Below are 21,833 nucleotides of genomic sequence, written 5' to 3'. Positions count from 1 at the left end.
GAAAGACACTCTTGGTGGAGTGGGGAGGATTTCATGAAGGATGGATCTCATTTCAGGGCAGGATTTGAGAAAGTCGTATCCCTGCTGGAGAGCCACATTCAGAATCTGATCCAGTCCCGGAAAGTATCCTGTCACAAGTGGGGCACTTTTGGGGTTCTTCTGTGAAAGGTTCCGGGTTTGAGGAGATGAGGAAGTGGCTCTGGTTATTTGCTTCTGTACCAGGTCGGGAGGGTAGTTACGGGATGCAAAAGCTGTTTTCAGCTTGTTGGTGTAACGGTTCAAGGATTCCGGACTGGAGCAGATTCGTTTGCCACGAAGACCTAGGTTGTAGGGAAGGGACCGTTTGATGTAGAATGGGTGGCAGCTGTCATAATGGAGGTACTGTTGCTTGTTGGTGGGTTTGAGGTGGACGGACGTGTGAAGCTGGCCATTGGACAGGTGGAGGTCAACGTCAAGGAAAGTGGCATGGGATTTAGAGTAGGACCAGGTGAATCTGATGGAACCAAAGGAGTTGAGGTTGGAGAGGAAATTCTGGAGTTCTTCTTCACTGTGAGTCCAGATCATGAAAATGTCATCAATAAATCTGGACCAAACCAATGTCATCAATAAATCTGTACCAAACTTTGGGTTGGCAGGCCTGGGTAACCAAGCTAGAATTTTGTGTGTATGTTTGTGTGTCTACCGACCTGCCAGCGCTTTCTTTTGGTAAGTCACATCTTCTTTGTTTTTAGATATATTTTTCCCACGTGGAATGTTTCCCTCTATTATATATATATATATATGTTGCGAAAGCTCGAAATTTTGTGTGTGTGTTTGTGTGTTTTTTATTGTGCCTATCTACCAGCGCTTTCCCTTTTGGTAAGTCATGGAATCTCTGTTTTTAATATATATATATATATGACTTACCAAATGAAAGCGCTGGCAGGTCGACTGACACACAAACGAACACAAACATACACACAAAATTCTAGCTTTCGCAACCAACGGTTGCCTCGTCAGGAAAGAGGGAAGGAGAGGGAAAGACACAAGGATTTGGGTTTTAAGGGAGAGGGTAAGGAGTCATTCCAATCCCGGGAGCGGATAGACTTACCTTAGGGGGAAAAAAGGACAGGTATACACTCGCACACACACACATATCCATCCGCATATATACAGACACAAGCAGACATTTGTAGAGGCAAAGAGTTTGGGCAGAGATGTCAGTCGGGGCGGAAGTACAGAGGCAAAGATGATGTTGAAAGACAGGTGAGGTATGAGCGGCGGCAAATTGAAATTAGCGGAGATTGAGGCCTGGCGGATAGCGAGAAGAGAGGATATGCTGAAGGGCAAGTTCCCATCTCCGGAGTTCTGACAGGTTGGTGTTAGTGGGAAGTATCCAGATAACCTGGACGGTGTAACACTGTGACAAGATGTGCTGGCCATGCACCAAGGCATGTTTAGCCACAGGGTGATCCTCATTACCAACAAACACTGTCTGCCTGTGTCCATTCATGCGAATGGACAGTTTGTTGCTGGTCATTCCCACATAGAACGCTTCACAGTGTAGGCAGGTCAGTTGGTAAATCACGTGGGTGCTTTCACACGTGGCTCTGCCTTTGATCGTGTACACCTTCCGGGTTACAGGACTGGAATAGGTGGTGGTGGGAGGGTGGAAAACCACAGAAATCTAGAACCGAAACGGCTTGGCAGGTATTTAAATTACATTCTTCTTAGCCACTGTGTCTCCTTACTCTGGCATAAAGGGGTAACTAGAGTCTATTTGACAAGTGTATTTGCAGAAAAGTTGCTTCTGCAAAGTAAAGTGAAAGAAAACAATATTAATTTTCCTGTGGCATATTTATGAAAGGAAGCAGCAAATAGCAAGGAATACATATTCCTGCGCCTGACAGTGTAAACAAAAATACTGACAGCAAACAGATAACTAAGATTGTTTGCCATACATTTTCTACAACAGGAATTTTTCTTGCAATTGTATATCTCCAAATACATGTCAAACAGGAAAGAGCTTTTTATTGCTTTTTTTATTTTAGCACTCACTCACAAAACATATAACTTATAGTAGCTTAGGTTGCATTAAGTAACGTTAAATGCGAGGAACATTTACAGAGCTGACTCATGGTTCTTCTTCTTCTTCTTCTTCTTCTTCTTCTTCGCGGATAGATCACTTAGGACCATGCATAATCAACATTTGTTGGCCTTCCTTTTCACACAGTATTCCTTCATATGCAATGAATGGGCTAGTTTTCATTGCGCAGACCATGTATGTTGGTTAGTTTTTCTCTCTTCTTTCTCAAAACCGCGTGTGCTTGTGATTTTTCTGATTTCATTTCTGTCACGTAGATTTGGAGACCCTAGTTCTCTCAGGTCTTTTTCCATTTGTTTGTACCAGTTCGGTCTTGTAGTTTTGTTCTTTAAAAATGTATGGATTTTGTGCATTAACCTGTTTGAGTCCATTCTTTCAAAATGCCCCATGAACTGGATTCTTCTCACACTCCTTGTGTCTGTTATTTTGAAGATATCTTTATATATTTCTGCATTGAGTTTTGGATAATGCACACCATCTTTAGTTACTGGTCCTAGGATTTTCCTCATTATTTTACATTCTTTCACTTCTAATTCCTCTTGTACTCTCATTTTTTTTTTTTATTATTGTTTTTTTAAGTTCTGGGAGACACCCAAAGTAAAAGCTACATATTTGTTGAAATAAGATATATCCTGGATCAAAAGCACATTTAGCACAATAGAGAAAGACAGTGGGAAGTGTGTGTAGTTCGAGAGGCAACAAGGAAGAAAGGAAAGGATAGACACAGAGTAATGTAATCCGTGAGAGACAAAGGACTTGTCTAATACTTAAGTCTATTTTTACATGTGCCTATAATCTCTTTATAACAGAATTACATTATAGTTCACCACATGCTAAGCAATGTTAGGTCACATAGTGCAAAAGATGAGTGTAAAACATAGGAAAGGTTCAGGACATGTCTACCATGTGCAGCAGTCAGCTCTTCCCTATCTCTAGAAACATTATCACTATGAAGACTGTAAATTATTGATTCCAAACGGTGATTCCTGGGAATTGTGAGGTTAGGTACCAGATGAAAGTTTTTGAAAGGGCAAAACATAGCACCAGGTGGAATTCATCATCAGTTCTACCACTTCTATTGACCAGATACCAAACACAAACAGATCTAGATTCTTTTGGTGGAGGCCATTTTCGTCAAATGGTTCATTATGGAGATTGCAGTGAGCCAGAACTGTCACTTTATAATGACCAAAGTTGCTGTACCATCCCGTAGGGGTATTCATACGCTTCTTGCACAAAATAATCTCAAAGGATGTATTCCATATATTTTGTGCAGATATGTGCTGAAGAACTAAACACACAAACACAAAACCAGATGCAGAGGATAAAATGGTTCAAATCGCTCTAAGCACTATGGGACTTAACATCTGAGGTCATCAGTCCCCTAGACTTAGAACTACTTAAACCTAACTAACCTAAGGACATCACACACATCCATACCTGAGGCAGGACTCGAACCTGCGACTGTAGCAGCAGCGCTGTTCCGGACTGAAGCGCCTAGAACTGCTCGGCCACAGCGGCCGGAGGATGCAAAGGAGAACCAACAAGATTTATGCCCATTACCATAGTGGCAGGATTGCATTCTTTTACAGGTTTGTGACATGTGATGAAATGTATGCTCCTTAATCTTGTAAACGAAACAAAATTGTATGCACCGTCATTATTGTGGATCTCCATACAAGATCACATTCAAGCCGACTGCGTTGGGCGCAGAAATCAATGCGCACAGTATTCTTAAACAAAAGGGACACATTTTCTGCAACAGCTGCCGCCCTGACAAGGTTTTGATTAGTTGTCATACAGTCTTCAATCTGGTACTAACTTTTTCCTACATATGAAAGAAGCCCATACCAGTCTACAGTTTCACTTTGAAAAATATGTGCAGATAGCTACTACATATTAATTCTAATCACAAAAGGCAGTCCCTCTACAACACAAAAATAAATGCCAACAATGAGCCCACAATTTTGCAAGCGTCTCATTGCCACTGATGAATATGTTGAGAAGTAGGTCAAAAACTACTGTATGTGCTCTGATATATATTTCCAGGTTATCACATTTCCTCTTTGGTTATGTCTTGGTGCTGATCCAAATACTATGCCCAGCACTCACACAACAAACAAAATGCTGTCTGCGTAACCCAATAGTGCCCTCTATTGCAACTGACTAACTCCTATGACACTCACCTTGAATGTGAAACAAGCATATACTTCCATTTGCCTTGTTTTTCAATTCTTGTACCACAATGCAATGACTTCAAATCACAAACTTAAGAGAAGATTCGCCCACCTGGTCTGGGACCACAACCATAATGTACTCATTTAAATGAAATCACTGCTTCCCTCTGACTGTAAGATTTTATTATTTATTTATTTCACTATCACAGTTATGTGAGTTGATCATCAGATACCATGTGAGGTGGAACCACCAGCATAAAAGAAGGTGGGGAGTATTTGTTATCAGTAACAAAGCAGTAACAGTGGAATGCGTCAGTCAGGAGAGCTAAATGACTTTGAATGTGAGCTAGTCATGTCCACCTGAGTAACAAATTCACCAGGGACATTTCAACCCTTTTGAAACTGCTCAAATCAAAAGATGGTTATGCGATTGTGAAATTGAGATGTGAAGCAACAACCACAGCTAAACCAGACTAAGAAGACCTCAAGTAGAGATGCACAGGAATTGTAGAGCATGCAGAGGAAGGAATCATTCATAAGTTGTAGCTAGCACAATGAGTGTGTGTAGGGAGTTAAAAAGTATGGGATACAATGGTCCAGGTGCTCCTCATGAACTAGTCCACAGCTCGTGGTGTAGTGGCTAGTGTTGCTGCCTCTGGATCACGGGGTTCCAGGTTCGATTCCCGGGTGGGTTAGGGATTTTCTCTGCTGGGAGACTGGGTGTTTGTGTTGTCCTCATTATTTCATCAACATCATCATCATCATCATCATCATCTGTGACAGTGGCTAGACTGGACTGTGGAAAAAGTTGGACTGTGCAAAAATTGGGACTTCGTACAGGCGCTGATGACCGCGCAGTTAAGCGCCTCGCAAACCAAAAATCATCATCATCCTCATGAACCACACATTTCTGCATTCATTATCATGCAATGCTCGAGGCAGTGTAAAGAATAGCACTAACGGGCATGGAAGACTGGAAAGGAGTGATTTGGAATCTGATGGTAGGGTTTGCATTTGGAGAATGCCTGGAAAGCGTTATCTGCAATCGTGTAGTGCCAACAGGGAAGTGCGGGAGGAGGTAGCACTATGGTATGGGGACATTTTTTGTGGTTAGGATGTGATCCCCTGATTACACTAACATAAACACTAAATGCGGAAGGATATGAACACATTTTACAGTATTGTGTACAGTAGAGGAACAGTTCGGAGACAATTATTGAGTGTGGTTGGTGGATAATAACATTTCAGAAATGTTACCAGCCAAGAGTTCCAATGTGAACCCAATGGATCACCTTTGTGATGAGCTAGCACAATGACTCCACTCCAGAGCTTAGCGTACAACATCATTACCTTCTCTGGTTTTGGCTCTTGAGGAAGGATGGGCTACCATTCCTCCACAGACATTCAAGACACCTCACTGAAAGTGTTCCCAGCAGAGTTCAAACCATAACAGAGGCAAAGCATGGACTATGTACCCATTAGAACAGATCGTGATGGGAAGGACCTTCCAGGAGTTTCAGAAATTTCTAAGGAAATATCAATTACCCCTCAACAGGTGTTAAATAGAGCACAGTAGTACAAGTACTAATAGAGCGATGCTAAAAGATAAGATGTTTGGCTGTCAAAGGGCAATGTGTGAAGCTTTCAACAACTATACCATAGCAGAATCTTATCAGAAGGTCTCGCAAAACACAAACACATATGTAAATGCTATCAGTGGCACCAAAGTTAGTACTGAGACATAGACACTTATGGATGACACAGGAATTGAACTGAAACTGAAAGTAGTAAAGCAAAGGCAGAAATGCTAAATTCATGTTTTCCAATGTGAGGAATCTAATAATATCCTACAACTCCCTATGTATCGCCTCAGAGGGGCCTTGAAGGCATGATTAGACATTACAGCATGTACAAAGGGATTTAAGCAATCATTCTTCCCATATTTCACGTGTGAAAAAATGGGAAGAACCCTAGTTATGTGGTACAACAGGATGTTCCATTTACCAAGCATTTCACAGTGGTCAGCAGTGTACAAATGTAGATGTAGGCCCTAACACTTTCTCCCTACCCCTCCCCCTCTTTTCCACCATGCCTTCATTCATTTTTAATTAGTCTCATTCAAACTTTCTTCATGTTAGCAACTTCAGTTTGTCTATATCAGTACTAATGCCATTTATTTTACACTCAATACAAAAATAATTTAGAAGTTATGTTTTTCTTTTTTATCACTTCTCAACATTTGCTAGCACAGGTGGTGGTGGTGGTGGTGGTGGTGGTGATGGTGATGATGGGTCATGTCATCATAGGATTGTTGGTAAAAGACTAGTCCCTGTTAGTAAAATCATTACCTGTGATCCGGTTTTCTTTTGCACCTGGTTTTGCTAGAATTGCCAGCAATAAATTACCACTCTTGTCAACTGCCAGTGGAGGCGATATGTCAGAAACCTTTTTTTGCTCCTGTTGAAAAATAAGAATTTTAATTACTTTAAAAAGTTGTTTGTACACCTAAAACATGTCACACAAAAATTAAGCAATAAAATTAAAGTAAAGTAACTTTCTTTTCTTTAAAATGGACAATCATAAGATTTTAAAAAGTCTAATGCAAGGTCAACACTAAAACACTATACACAAAAAACTTTTGTCCTAAAAGGAGCACTGTGAAGTTTAGACTGAAGCCCTGTTCTTAGTTTTCAGGAAAACCATACAAGAGTATCTGCAATGCTCAAGATGCTGTACAGAAGATCTTCTGCGACAATATCCAACTTTCACAATACTTTACCCGTTGTTGATCATTACTGTCAAGATTGCTCAAGGAGAAAATAAGAGGCTACAGAAAAAAGGAGAGGACATGTGAGAAAGGAAATACTGGATGTCTAAAAAAAGCATTCCTCTGCCACAATGAAACATCTACACTAGAAATAAACCAGTGATATAAGAAAAGAAACATATTGTCTACACTATACAATTTTTCTTGGCTGTTTAGTTCCATAGCCCTAAAGCAGCGTAAGTTTAATGACTTACAGCTATGAGCATTTTGTCTCCAGCTGTTGCCAATGTTAAAAACAGAACAATATTTTGTTCAATAACACTGTAGACATAATTAGTGAATGTTATGTTCCACAGAACTAATACATAATTTGTAGTGCTCAATACAATCAGTTACCAAGCAGAACACTGAACAGAAGACAGACTTCGTGATCTCCCCCCCCCCCCCCCCACCCCCCGGTGGTACAAGCATTATTGTCAAGCATTAAACTGTGCAAGAACACAGCTCATTCAGTTCTGAATATTCAAAAATACCCTGCCTCCTGTCGATATAGTGCATGGTGAATAATAATAATAAACAGGACGGAAAGTTCCAAGTTACTGGGCGTACAGGTATATGTTAATGAAAACTTCACATTTAGGTTCAGCTTGCATAAGAGTAATAACCTTCACTGCAAAAATAGAAATGTGTAAGTTAACATATTCTGCATATTTTCATTCACTTGTGACCTGTGGAATAATGTTCTGGAGCCACTAGTCCAACAGAGAAATAATAATTAGAAAAGTGTGTGCAATTCACACACCAACATAATGCAAGTATTTTTTTAAGCAATTGAGTATAATAATCACTGTGTCACACTACATTTCTTCACTGGCGATATCTGTTGCCCATGACAATTAGTAGCTTTTCAAGTATGTAGCAGAGAGATTCACAAATGCAGTACTAGAAAGATCTGCACTTCCCTGTTTTGAATCTAACCTTGCCATACAAAGGTATGAAATACACAGGTACAAGCATTATTGTCAAGCATTAAACTGTGCAAGAACACAGCTCATTCAGTTCTGAATATTCAAAAATACCCTGCCCACACAAATAAAAGATCTGACACATAGCAAAAGTGTTTTCAAATGTAACTTAAAGCTGTTTCTCTTTAACAACTCCTTCTACACCACAGAGGAATTGTTGATTATAAATAAGTAGCCAGTAGATTATCAGTATGCAGACAATTTCTGTAAAAGCTTCTGCAATATTTTTAGTCAATTAACACATTTTACATCATAATGCTTATCATGAATATCATCTACAGATATAATCCCTGGTTGGTGGCTCCCAGCACATTCATAGAACTTCTATTGTGAAACATCACTTCTAGTGCATGCAGAGTGGAAATCAAAGAATACAATATCAGGTGAATTCAATATAAATTATTATAGTACTGTAACAAATGTGTTTGTAATCTGTTAAGTGAATTAATGATTAAATGCCAAATTTAACATAATGTTCTTGTTTTAGTGAAGTGCTACAAAGAATCCTATCTATCTTGTTTGAATATGAAATATGTAAAAGAAGGTTGATACAAGGACAGTGTGTCCTTAAAAGGAATGACTGTGCCTTCACACACTTCGTAGTGAGGTTGGAAAAAGAAGAATGGAAAGAATTCTTAAAACTGGATTCATTTCTAAGCAATTAATGTTTTCACAGCTTTCAGTTGACAATGGCACAATAGCCAAAATTGTGACTGTAGATACATGTATTTCATAATAGCCCAGGTGGAAAATTTTGTTACCTATTAAAAACTATCTAGAGAATATGGAACTAACTAACATATCATGTATCTTCCAAAATATACTGCATAAAATATGATTTAAGCATCTGTTATCTACAAGTGTCTGAACACAAAACACAAAACCATATATCCTCAACTCTTAATGCCTTCAGGTTTTTAGCTGTGAACAGACTGATTTGAATGACATAATTTCAGAAAGATATACCAAGTTCTGGGAAATTATTTAGAAAAGAGTCTATGCAAAATAGTTGATCCAGGTGATACAGACTCTTTGTATCAATTATTATAGACACTAGAATACAGATATCATCTGTGACAGACATATACCAGGTAGCCACGCAAGAAAGAGGTAAGTAGTGTATTAGTGTAGTTCATGTTTAGTGCTGTTACTAAGCCTGGTGGCATATATGAGAGACATTTGAACAGTGTCAGATGTCGGGTGATCACTGCAATCAAGGTTCCAGTCAACCACATCTTACCATCCCATGCGAGGGATGCTGTTTCATGCACCAAGCACATTGTAAACCCTTCACATATGCATTTGCCATATGAAAACAGTAACATTCTGTATCATCCCACATCTTTGGTCAGAAATAGCAGCAGCCAGCCTAGGGAATTACCACCTCACACATATGCTGCCATTACTACCACAACATAAAAGGCTGCATTTGGAGTGTGCTGTGACTGGGAAACATGGACTGCTGATGAAAGGCATCACATTGCATTCGTCGATGAATCATGATTCTGCACTACCCCAGATGACCATCATCAGCGACTGTGTTAGCGAACTGGGGAGGGGCCCATTCTTCCAAAGTTTTGGAGAGGCACAGCTTTGTTACTCATGGCTTCATGGTGTAGATATATGGAGATATTGGGAATAACTTCAGGAGGGGGGGGGGGGGGGGGGTTGGGTTGTTCGGGGCAAGAGACCAAACTGCGAGGTCATCGATCTCATCGGATTAGGGAAGGACGGGGAAGGAAGCCGGCCGTGCCTTTTCAAAGGAACCATCCCGACATTTGCCTGGAGCGATTTCGGGAAATCACGGAAAACCTAAATCAGGATGGCCGGACGCGGGATTGAACCGTCGTCCTCCTGAATGCGAGTCCAGTGTAATGACTTCAGGTCACAGCTGGTAGTGATTGAGGGAACTCTGATAACACAATCGTATTTCACAGTCATCCTGCTTCCTCGTATGTTGCCTCTCATGCAACATGATCCTGGTGCCTCTTATCAACAGGCCAATGCTCATCCATGCAGAGAAATTGTGTGTCTATGAACTGTCTATGTGATATTGCAGTACTTCCATAGACAGTACAATCCCAGATCTGTCCTCAATAGAGCATGTGACTAAAACTATGGTAGTGGCTTTCCCACGAAAGTAACCGGTGAGATAGAGAACCTGTATCAATTATAAAACATTGGAGTATGTGTCTCATTTCCAGTACCTCAGCAGCAACTTAACCTATGAGCAGGTCAAGGATATAAAAAAAATGGAACACACAACTATCAGAGAATATGTGAGGAAATTACAAGGCTCATTGAGGGGTGCATGAGGAAAGAGTCACACAAAGTTTTTAAAGTAATAACAGTTGTAAGAGCTGAATATATCTCATGCTATTCGAATCATCAGATATGAAGTTCTTCCGACCTGCAAAAGTTTGCCACAGAGAAGATGAAACCAGGAACATCTACATAAGAGAAGAATTAGGTGTGAAATCTACAATAGAGAAAGTGGGACAGAACAGAAAGGAATGTAAGGGACATGTTCTGTTTATGTCTGAGACCAGGATCCCAAGGTAAGCATTACACTGTAAACCTATTATAAATCTTCATTGAGATGATCATTGAGAAGATGGAGAATAAGATGGTGAAACCAGAATAGGCTTACCTTATCCTAAAATCTAGATACCAGAATAATAATAATTAATAATAATAATAGCAAAAGGTTACAGATCTTGTCTATAGCAAAATTCTAAACTTTAAACAAATAATCAGGTACATGAAAATATCAAATTTGTTGATTTTAAAAAGGCACATGATTCAATACATAGATTGCCACCTCAAAACCTTGAAGGACTGTGCAGCAGATAGGAAAACTCTGGGAATAATGCAGATGAACACATCATCTGAAGTCTCTTCCAAATTACATCATGAGCTAGACAACGAAACAATTTGTCACCATTATTATTCAACTGAGTGATGGTAAAAGGTTAAGAGAATGAAAAATAGAGGAAGAAAAACAAGCTGGGCAGATCAAAAGAAGCAATAAATTGTTTGATCACAGCAGCTAATCTCATAATAATAGAAGGCACCTTATAAAATGCAAACAAAAGACTAGAATTTCTGAAAGAAATGGTTGAAAAGGTAAGTCTAGAAATATCATTTGAAAATGCAGAAAACATGACCAATGAAAGTAACTCATCATGAATTTTAAAAACCAAGTATGGCAACCTCAACAAAAGAGAGAACTTTAAATATCTGGGAGAAAATATACACACAAAAAGTGAAAAAGAAGCAATTAAAATCAGGACTGAACAAATGAAAAGATCACATGTGAAGATGAGAAATCTGTATATAAAAATGTTTTTCTAAAGCTGTTAAATTAAGGCATTACAATATGGTTGTAAAACCAGAAGTTCTCTATGGTTCAGAAACATTACTTTTATCTGGATGATTTGGAAAGAATTTAGTAAAATAAAAAGAAGAATCTTGCAAATAATTATTGGATCAAATCAAGAACAATGATGGCAACTGGGTTTTGAGACACATACGGAAATATACTCATTCTACCCTAATATAACTAATGAAATCAGGAAAGGACATGTTACACACTATGGACATCTAGAGAGAATGGAGAAAGACAGAGTAACAACAAACATCCACACATTCTTCAAAAACAGGAGAACAGACAAAGAAAATGAATGAGGAGGGAGGCAAGACGTAAAAAGATCTTAGAAGAAATATGGGTCGAACAGGATACCTTGCTCAACACAGAAAAATTTAGAGCATTCAAAGGTTTTCAGGAGAATAATATGCCAACTAGCTCCACAGATAATGAAAAGATTCAAGAAATGTACTATGCAATAAGAGAAATTATTCAGATAGTTAAGGGAGACGAAAATTTAATAGTCATTGGGGACTGGAATTCAATAGTAGGAAAAGGAAGAGAAGGAAACGTAGTAAGTGAATATGGACTGGGAGTAAGGAATGAAAGAGGAAGCCACCTGGTAATAACTTATTCATAGCTAATACTTGGTTTAAGAATAAGAAAGAAGGTTGTTTGCATGGAAGAGGCCTGGAGACACTGGAAGGTTTCAGACAGATTATATAATGATTTGCATGAAAGAGGCCTGGAGACACTGGAAGATTTCAGACAGATTATATAATGATAAGACACAGATTTAGGAACCAGGTTTTAAATTGTAAGACATTTCCAGGGGCAGATCTGGACTCTGATCACAATTTATTGGTCATGAACTGTAGATTAAAACTGAAGAAACTGCAAAAAGGTGGGAATTTAAGGAGAAGGGACTTGAATAAACTGAAAGAAGCAGAGGTTGTAGAGAGTTTCAGAGAGAGCATTAAGGAATGATTGACAAGAATGGGGGGAAAAGAAATACAGTAGAAGAAGAATGGGTAGCTTTGAGAGATGAAATAGTGAAGGCACCAGAGGATCAAGTAGGTAAAAAGACAAGGGCTAGTAGAAATCCTTGGGTAACAGAAGAGATACTGAATTTACTTAATGAAAGGAGAAAATACAAAAATGCAGTAAGTGAAGCAGGCAAAAAGGAATACAAATATCTCAAAAATGAGATTGACAGGAAGTGCAAAATGGCTCAGCAGGGATGGCTAGAAGCATATGTAAGGATGTAGAAGCATATATCACTAGTGTGATTCCACATAGAAACAAATTTGCAGGCTTCAGTTTTGCAAAATGAAGTCAGACAGATGTACTACATTTGTTCCAGAAACCTTTCAGTATGAAGCAGCACATTATTTGCCAAGAGAAGAAAGAGTAGGGTGGAAGATTTAAAAGTTTTTTCCATGTGATGTTACAAATTACCAATTTTCAGATTTTTTTCCTTCATTTTACTGTGAAACCTTGCTTCTTGCCAAATTTCATGATTCCAGGTCAACGGGAAGAATCCTATTGGTTTTGATGAGTGAGTTTGTAAGTATCAAGATATGTGACACAAGTGGCCATATCTTTTGATTCCACTGACTTAGATCCGATTTTCTACAGTGTCAATGGACCATAGGCATTAGTATGTGACATAAATTTCAACTTGATACACCTACCTGTTCCTGAGAGAAAGGGTTATTAACAGTTGGACAGACATAATGGCACATGGACAACGAAGTGCTCCTATAATGGTCCCATTTTTACCAGTTGAGGTACGGACCCCTAAAGACATAAAAAAATAAGGAACTGCAATGAGGCAGCATACATATGCCAACCAGAAGCAGCTGGAGATAATACCAGTCCAGTTCTGTGCTGTGAGATCAAATAGTGCACCTGCCCAGCAGTCCCTCATTTACTGTAGAATACTGCTTGAAGGCTTATGTCACAGAATGGGAAATAGGACACAAGAACATGGCGACAACATCTACATCTACATCTACATTTATACTCCGCAAGCCACCCAACGGTGTGTGGCGGAGGGCACTTTACGTGCCACTGTCATTATCTCCCTTTCCTGTTCCAGTCGCGTATGGTTCGCGGGAAGAACGACTGTCTGAAAGCCTCTGTGCGTGCTCTAATCTCTCTAATTTTACATTCGTGATCTCCTCGGGAGGTATAAGTAGGGGGAAGCAATATATTCGATACCTCATCCAGAAATGCACCCTCTCGAAACCTGGCGAGCAAGCTACACCGCGATGCAGAGCGCCTCTCTTGGAGAGTCTGCCACTTGAGTTTGTTAAACATCTCCGTAACGCTATCACGGTTACCAAATAACCCTGTGACGAAACGTGCCGCTCTCCTTTGGATCTTCTCTATCTCCTCCGTCAACCCGATCTGGTACGGATCCCACACTGATGAGCAATACTCAAGTATAGGTCGAACGAGTGTTTTGTAAGCCACCTCCTTTGTTGATGGACTACATTTTCTAAGGACTCTCCCAATGAACCTCAACCTGGTACCCGCCTTACCAACAATTAATTTTATATGATCATTCCACTTCAAATCGTTCCGCACGCATACTCCCAGATATTTTACAGAAGTAACTGCTACCAGTGTTTGTTCCGCTATCATATAATCATACAATAAAGGATCCTTCTTTCTATGTATTCTCAATACATTACATTTATCTATGTTAAGGGTCAGTTGCCACTCCCTGCACCAAGTGCCTATCCGCTGCAGATCTTCCTGCATTTCGCTACAATTTTCTAATGCTGCAACTTCTCTGTATACTACAGCATCATCCGCGAAAAGCCGCATGGAACTTCCGACACTATCTACTAGGTCATTTATATATATTGTGAAAAGCAATGGTCCCATAACACTCCCCTGTGGCACGCCAGAGGTTACTTTAATGTCTGTAGACGTCTCTCCATTGATAACAACATGCTGTGTTCTGTTTGCTAAAAACTCTTCAATCCAGCCACACAGCTGGTCTGATATTCCGTAGGCTCTTACTTTGTTTATCAGGCGACAGTGCGGAACTGTATCGAACACCTTCCGGAAGTCAAGAAAAATAGCATCTACCTGGGAGCCTGTATCTAATATTTTCTGGGTCTCATGAACAAATAAAGCGAGTTGGGTTTCACACGATCGCTGTTTCCGGAATCCATGTTGATTCCCACATAGTAGATTCTGAGTTTCCAAAAACGACATGATACTCGAGCAAAACACATGTTTAATTGAGTACATATAAACCACACTCTTGAATAAAATGAAAAACCAGATCCACTACTGAAACACTGTCATCTATTAGTAGAGATAAAGAGTTCACAAGCTTCAGTGTTCACTGCAAAGCAGCAGTTGGTGCACACTAACAGGAAGTGAATGACAGAGAGGGGCATCACAATGACAACAGGATGGAGACTTTAACCTGAGAGCGTGACTGTTAAGCCAATCAGGTATGGTCGACACATTGCCAGCAAAGGGTAGTAGATTCCCTTTGAGAAATCCTTTGAGCAGGAAATCCTTTGAGCAGTTTAAGCGGAAGTGCTGGCAGCACGTCAATGCCCTCCGCTGCCTGAGCAACACTAACTGGGGTGCAGATCGCTCTACATCTACATCTACATCCATACTCCGCAAGCCACCTGACGGTGTGTGGCGGAGGGTACCTCGAGTACCTCTATCAGTTCTCCCTTCTACTGCAGGCTTACAGAGCCATTGTTCAATCCCACCTTAACTATGGGAGTCTGGTTTATGGTTCAGCGGTGCCCTCAGCATTGCATTTACTTGACTCTGGGCACCACTGTGGCATTCGCCTACCGAAGGGAGCTTGTTTACACTGACGGCTCGAAGGCTAATGGTAATGTTGGCCTCACCTGTGTCCCCAGAGACCATATTGAACAGTATTTCTCGCCCGCTGGCTGCAGTGTATTCGCTGCAGAGCTTGTGCCCATTTCTCGTGCACTTCAGTACATCAATTCCTGTTTTGGTGAGTTGATTTTTCTCTGTTCTGACTCCCTGAGCAGCTTACAAGCTATAAACCAGTGCTACCCTCGCCATCCTCTGGTAGCGACCATCCAGGAGTCTGTCTCTGCCCTAGAATGGTCCAGTCATTCAGTGGTGTTTGTGTGGACCCCACCATGCAGTGGATTCTGGTAACTCCAGGGTTTCCACCTTGGTAACTTTCTTTGCTAACTGGTCTGCAAGGTTGTTTCCCACAATCCCTGAATGATTTGGGGTCCAGAGGAATACAACTGAGCTCCCAGTATCAAAGACAACAGAAATGGAACTGTGTACAATCAAAATAGATGGAATCCAAAGATACCACTAGTTTACAGCTTAGAGGTTGCTTATGGATTCACTAAAGATAACGTAATTTGTAACAGTTTGAGTGCAAGTGTAATGGAGGGCTCGGAAACTTCCCATTAATTCTACTGTACAAATACTACAGCAGAGTAATGAGAGTTGTTCATGGCCCCTGGAACATGTGAAGGCATATCTGATGTAATCATTGACCTTTGTGCTGTCAATATAGATGACTGTGAAACCAGGTATTGGCCAAGAACGGAGAAAAATAAACACCGAAATGCAGAGAGGTGTATCATTTCCTGTGGTATACTAGAAAGGTCCAGCTGGATCTCAGGACGAGAAACACACCATAGGTGGGTTCACGAAGGTAACCTAATGACAGGGTTCAATAGGAGTTGATGAAGGTCAGAGCGAAGAGACTAGACAACTGCTCCTGCAACACCACACCTGGTTCACACATGTGGGAGGTGAATACCCCAATCTGGGAAAGGTTATGGTGATTTGTGTATTGTGGGTAGCTGTGGACATGTACTGCATAATTTAGTAGTAATGGGCACTGTCTAATTCATAGAGGATGAATCCTAGACCCTACCAGGAGGCTGTCCGCAGGATTTGGCCAGTCATGAGCCAGAGCCAACAGAGATCAACCAGCGCCGGTAGCTGTAATGTTGAAGCGGCTGCTGATTCATAAGCCAGACACACACAATACAGTCAGAAAGGATTAGTGTTTTGCACCAACACAGCAGGGAGGAATGGTCTATAACATAGGTGGTGTCAATGAGGTAACAGACTATGCTGAGCTTCAAATGGCACTACTACTTCAGCTATTGATCATGTGACAGCCGCATCAACCGAGCATCAAATAAAAGTCCCAGCAAACAATATAACACTACACAATGAACAGTTCATTAAAAAGGTAAAGTAATGGATGTGGATGAACAGTTCTATGCTGGAAGGAGTGCGTAACTCCTGTTCCTGTAGTGGAAAACTGGAAGACAGGATGACAGCACAGTACTGTGTTTTCCTGATGGTACTATACAGCTGGTGTTTAGCAACATTCATGGTTAAAGAACTGCAGTACATACAAAAGTCATCCACATACAGGGATGCTGTAACCCAAAGCGCTACAATGTCTGAAAGCCATTAATTGTTATCAGATTATCATATTCAGCACAAATCCCTGTGAGACCCCTATTTTCTGTATACAGGCGGTACTATAAAATGTCTGAACTCAGACACAAAACAACTGGAGAGACGGCTAAAATCCCCCTTGTACTGTGTGGCTGGTTGGTTGGTTTATAAGAGGGGAAGGGGGCCAAACTGCTTGGTCATCAGTCCCTTGTTCCTGTTAAAACATTCATACAGGGGAAAGAATAAAACAAACAATAGTGAAAGCAAGTAAATACGACAAGAACAACAAACACTAAAAAGAACAAAACAGGACAAGAAAATCACAGAGAGATGCAAGAAAGAGGGAGAAGAGATTAAAGCAAGAAAGCAAATTATGAGAATAAATAGGAGAATCCAGCCACTCTGCAACACATTAAAACCTCCACCCTAAAAACACTAGGGTGGCGGACACACAGGGACAAAGGAAATGCACTAAAACTTAGATCAAATGATAAAACCCACCCTCACGAATAAAACGTAAAACTAAAGCTGCTGTTGAGGCAATGTGGCCCAACACCAAAGGTAGGCTGCTGGGAAAGTGAAAAGTCCGCTAGAGAGCGGCTAAAAGTGGGCAGTCCAGCAAGAGGTGGACGACCGCCATTTGTGAGCCACAGCGACACTGAGGTAGGTCCTCGCGAAGGAGGAGGTAACCTCGTGCACAGCCAACAAAGGACAACTGATTCTCTGGGAGAAGCACGCACGGAAGACTTCACACATTTGCAGTCTCATCAATGACACACTGTTTGTTGTGTGTAATGTTATGCCATTCTGTCTCCCAAAGCCGAAAAATTTTGCGGCATAAGACAGAACGCAGGTCAGTTTCGTAGGTGCCCATCTCCAGAAGCAGTTTCCACGTACCCTGTTTGGCCAGCCTGTCAGCAAGTTTGTTGCCCTGGAATCCGACGTGTCCTGGGGTCCACACAAACACCACTGAATGACTGGACCATTCTAGGGCAGAGACAGACTCCCGGATGGTCGCTACCAGAGGATGGCGGGGTAGCACTGGTTTATAGCTTGTAAGCTGCTCAGGGAGTCAGAACAGAGAAAAATCAACTCACCAAAACAGGAATGGATGTACTAAAGTGCACGAGAATTGGGCACAAGCTCTGCAGTGAATACACTGCAGCCAGTGGGCAAGAAATACTGTTCAATATGGTCTCTGGGGACACAGGTGAGGCCAACATTACCATTAGCCTTCGAGCCATCAGTGTAAACAAGCTCAGAGCCCCAGAAGACATCAAGAATCGAGAGGAAGTGACAGCGGAGAGTGGCAGGGTTAGCTAGATCCTTAGGGCCATGCAAAAGATCCAGATGAAGCTTTGGCCGAGGTGTACAGCATAGAGGTGTACGTGAATGGACCTCAAGTAGAGGTGGTAAAGGGAAGGACCCCAGTTCAGACAGAAGGGATCGCACACAAACTGCAATCGTTATCCCTGAACTGGGCCGCGGATGCGGGAGATGAACTGCTGCGGGTGGGAAAACGAGATAGTAATTCGGATGCTCAGGAGAACTACAAATGCGTGCAACATAACTGGCAAGCAGTTGTGCACGTCAGATTTGCAATGGAAGGGCTCCGGCCTCCACCAGGTAACTGGTCACTAGACTCATTCTAAAAGCTCCCTTCGGTAGGCGAACGCCACAGTGGTGCCCAGAGTCAAGTAAATGCAATGCTGAGGGCACCGCTGAACCACAAACCAGGCTCCCATAGTTAAGGTGGGATTGAACAATGGCTCTGTAAACCTGCAGTAGTGTAGAGCGATCTGCACCCCAGTTAGTGTTGCTCAGGCAGCGGAGGGCGTTGACGTGCTGCCAGCACTTCCGCTTAAACTCATGACGGTGAGATAGCCAAGTTAATAGGGCGCTGAAAACCAGTCCTAAGAATCGATATGTCTCCACCATAGTGAGTGAATCGTCATTAAGGTAAAGTTCTTGTTCCGGAAGAACAGTGCAACACCGACAGAAGTACATGACACATGACTTCGCAGCTGAAAACTAGAGCCTATGACTGCGCCTTCTGCATGGCTCCCCATAGGTGCCGCTCAGCATCACCGGTACTGGAGGAGCAGCACAAAATGCAGAAATCATCTGCATACAGAGAAGATGAGACCGTCAGCCCTACAGCTGCCACTAGACCATTATAGCCACTAAAAAGAGAGAGACACTCAATACAGAGCCCAGTGGAATACCATTCTCCTGAATACGAGGGGCTGGAGGGGGAGGGGGCAGGGGGGGGGGGGGGGGGACTATGGGACATGGAAAGTACGGACCAACAACAGGAGGTTTCGGATATAAATTGGGAGTGGGCCCCAGAGACCCCACTCATACAAGGTGTCAAGGATATGATGTCGCCAGGTCGTAGTGTATGCTTTACGAAAGTAAAAAAAGATGGCAACCGGGAGTTGGCGTCAGAAAAGGCTGTTCAGATGGCACACTCGAGGGACACAAGATTATCAATGGTGGAGTGACCCTGGCGGAAGCTGCCCTGCCATGAGCAAATAGGCCGTATGACTCCAGGACCCAACCCAACTGCCGACACACCATACTTTACTGCAGCTTACATAGAATGTCGGTGAGGCTGATGGGCCGATAGCTATCCACATCAAATGGGTTTTTACTGGATTTGAGCAGTGGAATGATGGTGTTCTCTAACCATCGTGACTGAAAGACACCATCGCACCAGATCTGGATGAAGATGACGAGGAGATATCGCTTTTAGTCAAACAAGAGATGTTTAATCATCTCAATGTGGATCCAATCAGGCCCAGGAGATGTGTCGGGGCAATGTGCAAGGGCACTGAGGAGCTCCCACCCTGTAACGGGGCATTATAGGGTTCACTGTGGTGTGTAGTGAACAAGAGAACTTTCCTTTCCATCTGCCGTTCGAGGGCGCGAAAGGCTGGGGGGTAGTTCTCCGATGGAGAGGCTCGAGCACAGTGCTCAGCAAAGTGCTTGGCAATGATGTTTGCGTCGGTAGGTAATACGCCACTGATGTTAACGCCAAGGACACCTGTTGGGGTCTGGTACCCAAAAAGATGTCTGATCTTCATCCAGACTTAGGAAGGTGACGTATGGCACCTAATGGTCGACACATACCTCTCCCAACATTCCTATTTCTGTCGTTTTATAAGCTGGCGAACACGGGCACGGAGATGCTAAAAGGCTATTAGGTGCTCTAGGGAAGGGTGCCGCTTATGTTGCTATAGATTGGTTGGTTTAGAAGAGGGAGGAGGAGACCAAACTATGAGGTCCCTTGTTCCGAAGGAAACAATGCCACAAGGGTGAGAATGAGACAATGAGACTTACAACACAAAACAGAATGAAAGGAAAAACCACAACAATGACTGAAGGCCAACAAACACTTGAATTGACAAAAGGGGACAAGAAAATCACAAGACGCAAAGAACAGGTAGAAGGGGTTAAAACAAGAGAGCAGGTTACCGTGGCTGGCTGATCAGGAGGATAAAAAGGAAAAGCCAGCCACTCAGCAACACATTAAAACCTCCACCCTGAAAGCACTAGGATGGAGGACACACAGGGACACAGGACATGTGCTAAAACTTAGAGCAAATGATAAAACTCACCCTCGCGAATAAAACATAAAACTAAAGCTGCTGTTGAAGCATTGTTAAAGTCCGCGCAGAGTTGATAAAAGTGGGCAATCCAGTAAGAGATGAATGACCATCATTCTTGAGCCACAGCGACACTGAGGAGGGTCCTTGCGACAGAGGAGGTAACCATGCGTCAGCCATGTATGGCCAATGCGGAACCGACAGAGAACCACAGAGCCCTGCAAGATGCGCGCACAGAGGTCTTCTACAAATTCGTAGTTTCCTTAATGGCACGCAGTTTTTTTGTGCATACTGAGGTTATGTCATTCCGTCTCCCAAATGCACAAAACCTTGTGGCATAATACTGAACACAGGTCAGTTTCAGAGAAGCCAATCTCATAAGCGGTTTCCATGTAGCCTGTTGGCAAGTTTGTTGCCTGGGATTCCAACGTGACCTGTGGTGCAGACAACCACCACTGAACAAACTCCTGGATGGTTGCTACCAAAGAATGACGAGGGTAGCACTGGTCGATAGCTTGTAGGCTGCTCAAGGCATCAGTACACAGGAGAAATGACTCGCCAGGGCAGATGTGCTCAAGAGCACAAGATATGGCCGCCAGCTCTGCAATGAAAACACTGCAGCCATCTGCTAAGGAGTGCTGCTCTGTATGTCCTACACGGACAAAGCAAAGCCAACGTGACCATCAGCCATCGGTGTAAACCACTTCGTCACGTCGAGAATTGAGAGGAAGTGATAGCGGAGAGTCGCAGGGTTAACTGAGTCCTTAGGGCCATGTGAAAGGTCCAGGCGAGCCACGGCCTAGGTGTACACCATATAGGTGTTTGTGAATGGACCTCAAATATAGGAGGTAAAGGCAAGGACTCCAGTTCAGTAAGACGGGATCGCACATGAACTGCAATGGTAAGCCCATACCTGGGCCGCCGATGAGGGAGATGAATCACCGCAGGCAGGAAAAGGAGAAAGTAATTCGGATGCTCATGAGAACTATGAACGTGTGCAACGTAACTGGAGAGCAATTGCGCACGCCTAACTTGCAACGGAGGGACTCTGGCCTCCACCAAGACACTGGTTACCGGACTTGTCCTAAAAGCTCCTGTTGCTAGGTGAACGCCACAGTGGTGCACCGGATTGAATAAATGCAACACTGAGGGTACCGCCAAACCATAAACCAGACTCCCATAGTCAAGGTGGGATTGAACAAGGGCTCTCTAGAGCAACAGCAGAAGCAGCAGCATAGAGCGATCTGCACCCCAGTTGATGTTGCTCAGGCAGTGGAGGGCATTGAGGTGCTGCCAGCACCTCTGCTTAAGCTGACGAAGGTGAGGAAGCCAAGTCAATCGGGCTTTGA

The 21,833-nt window shown here is 42.4% G+C and overlaps 1 protein-coding gene across 1 annotated transcript in view; it reads right to left on the bottom strand.

The window, feature by feature from the left end:
* Nucleotides 1–21,833, bottom strand: part of LOC126191369 (S1 RNA-binding domain-containing protein 1) — a 263,508-nt gene that overhangs the window by 216,667 nt on the left and 25,008 nt on the right. The window contains exon 2 of the mRNA XM_049932214.1: nt 6,609–6,717. The gene's annotated coding sequence lies outside the window, so the exon portion shown is untranslated. The remainder of the gene's footprint in view (nt 1–6,608; nt 6,718–21,833) is intronic.

This window comes from Schistocerca cancellata, chromosome 6, assembly GCF_023864275.1.
Source record: "Schistocerca cancellata isolate TAMUIC-IGC-003103 chromosome 6, iqSchCanc2.1, whole genome shotgun sequence".
Classification (NCBI taxonomy): Eukaryota; Metazoa; Arthropoda; class Insecta; order Orthoptera; family Acrididae; genus Schistocerca; species Schistocerca cancellata.
The sequence above is the reverse complement of the archived record's forward strand: the minus strand, read 5'-3'. Positions and strand labels throughout refer to the sequence as shown.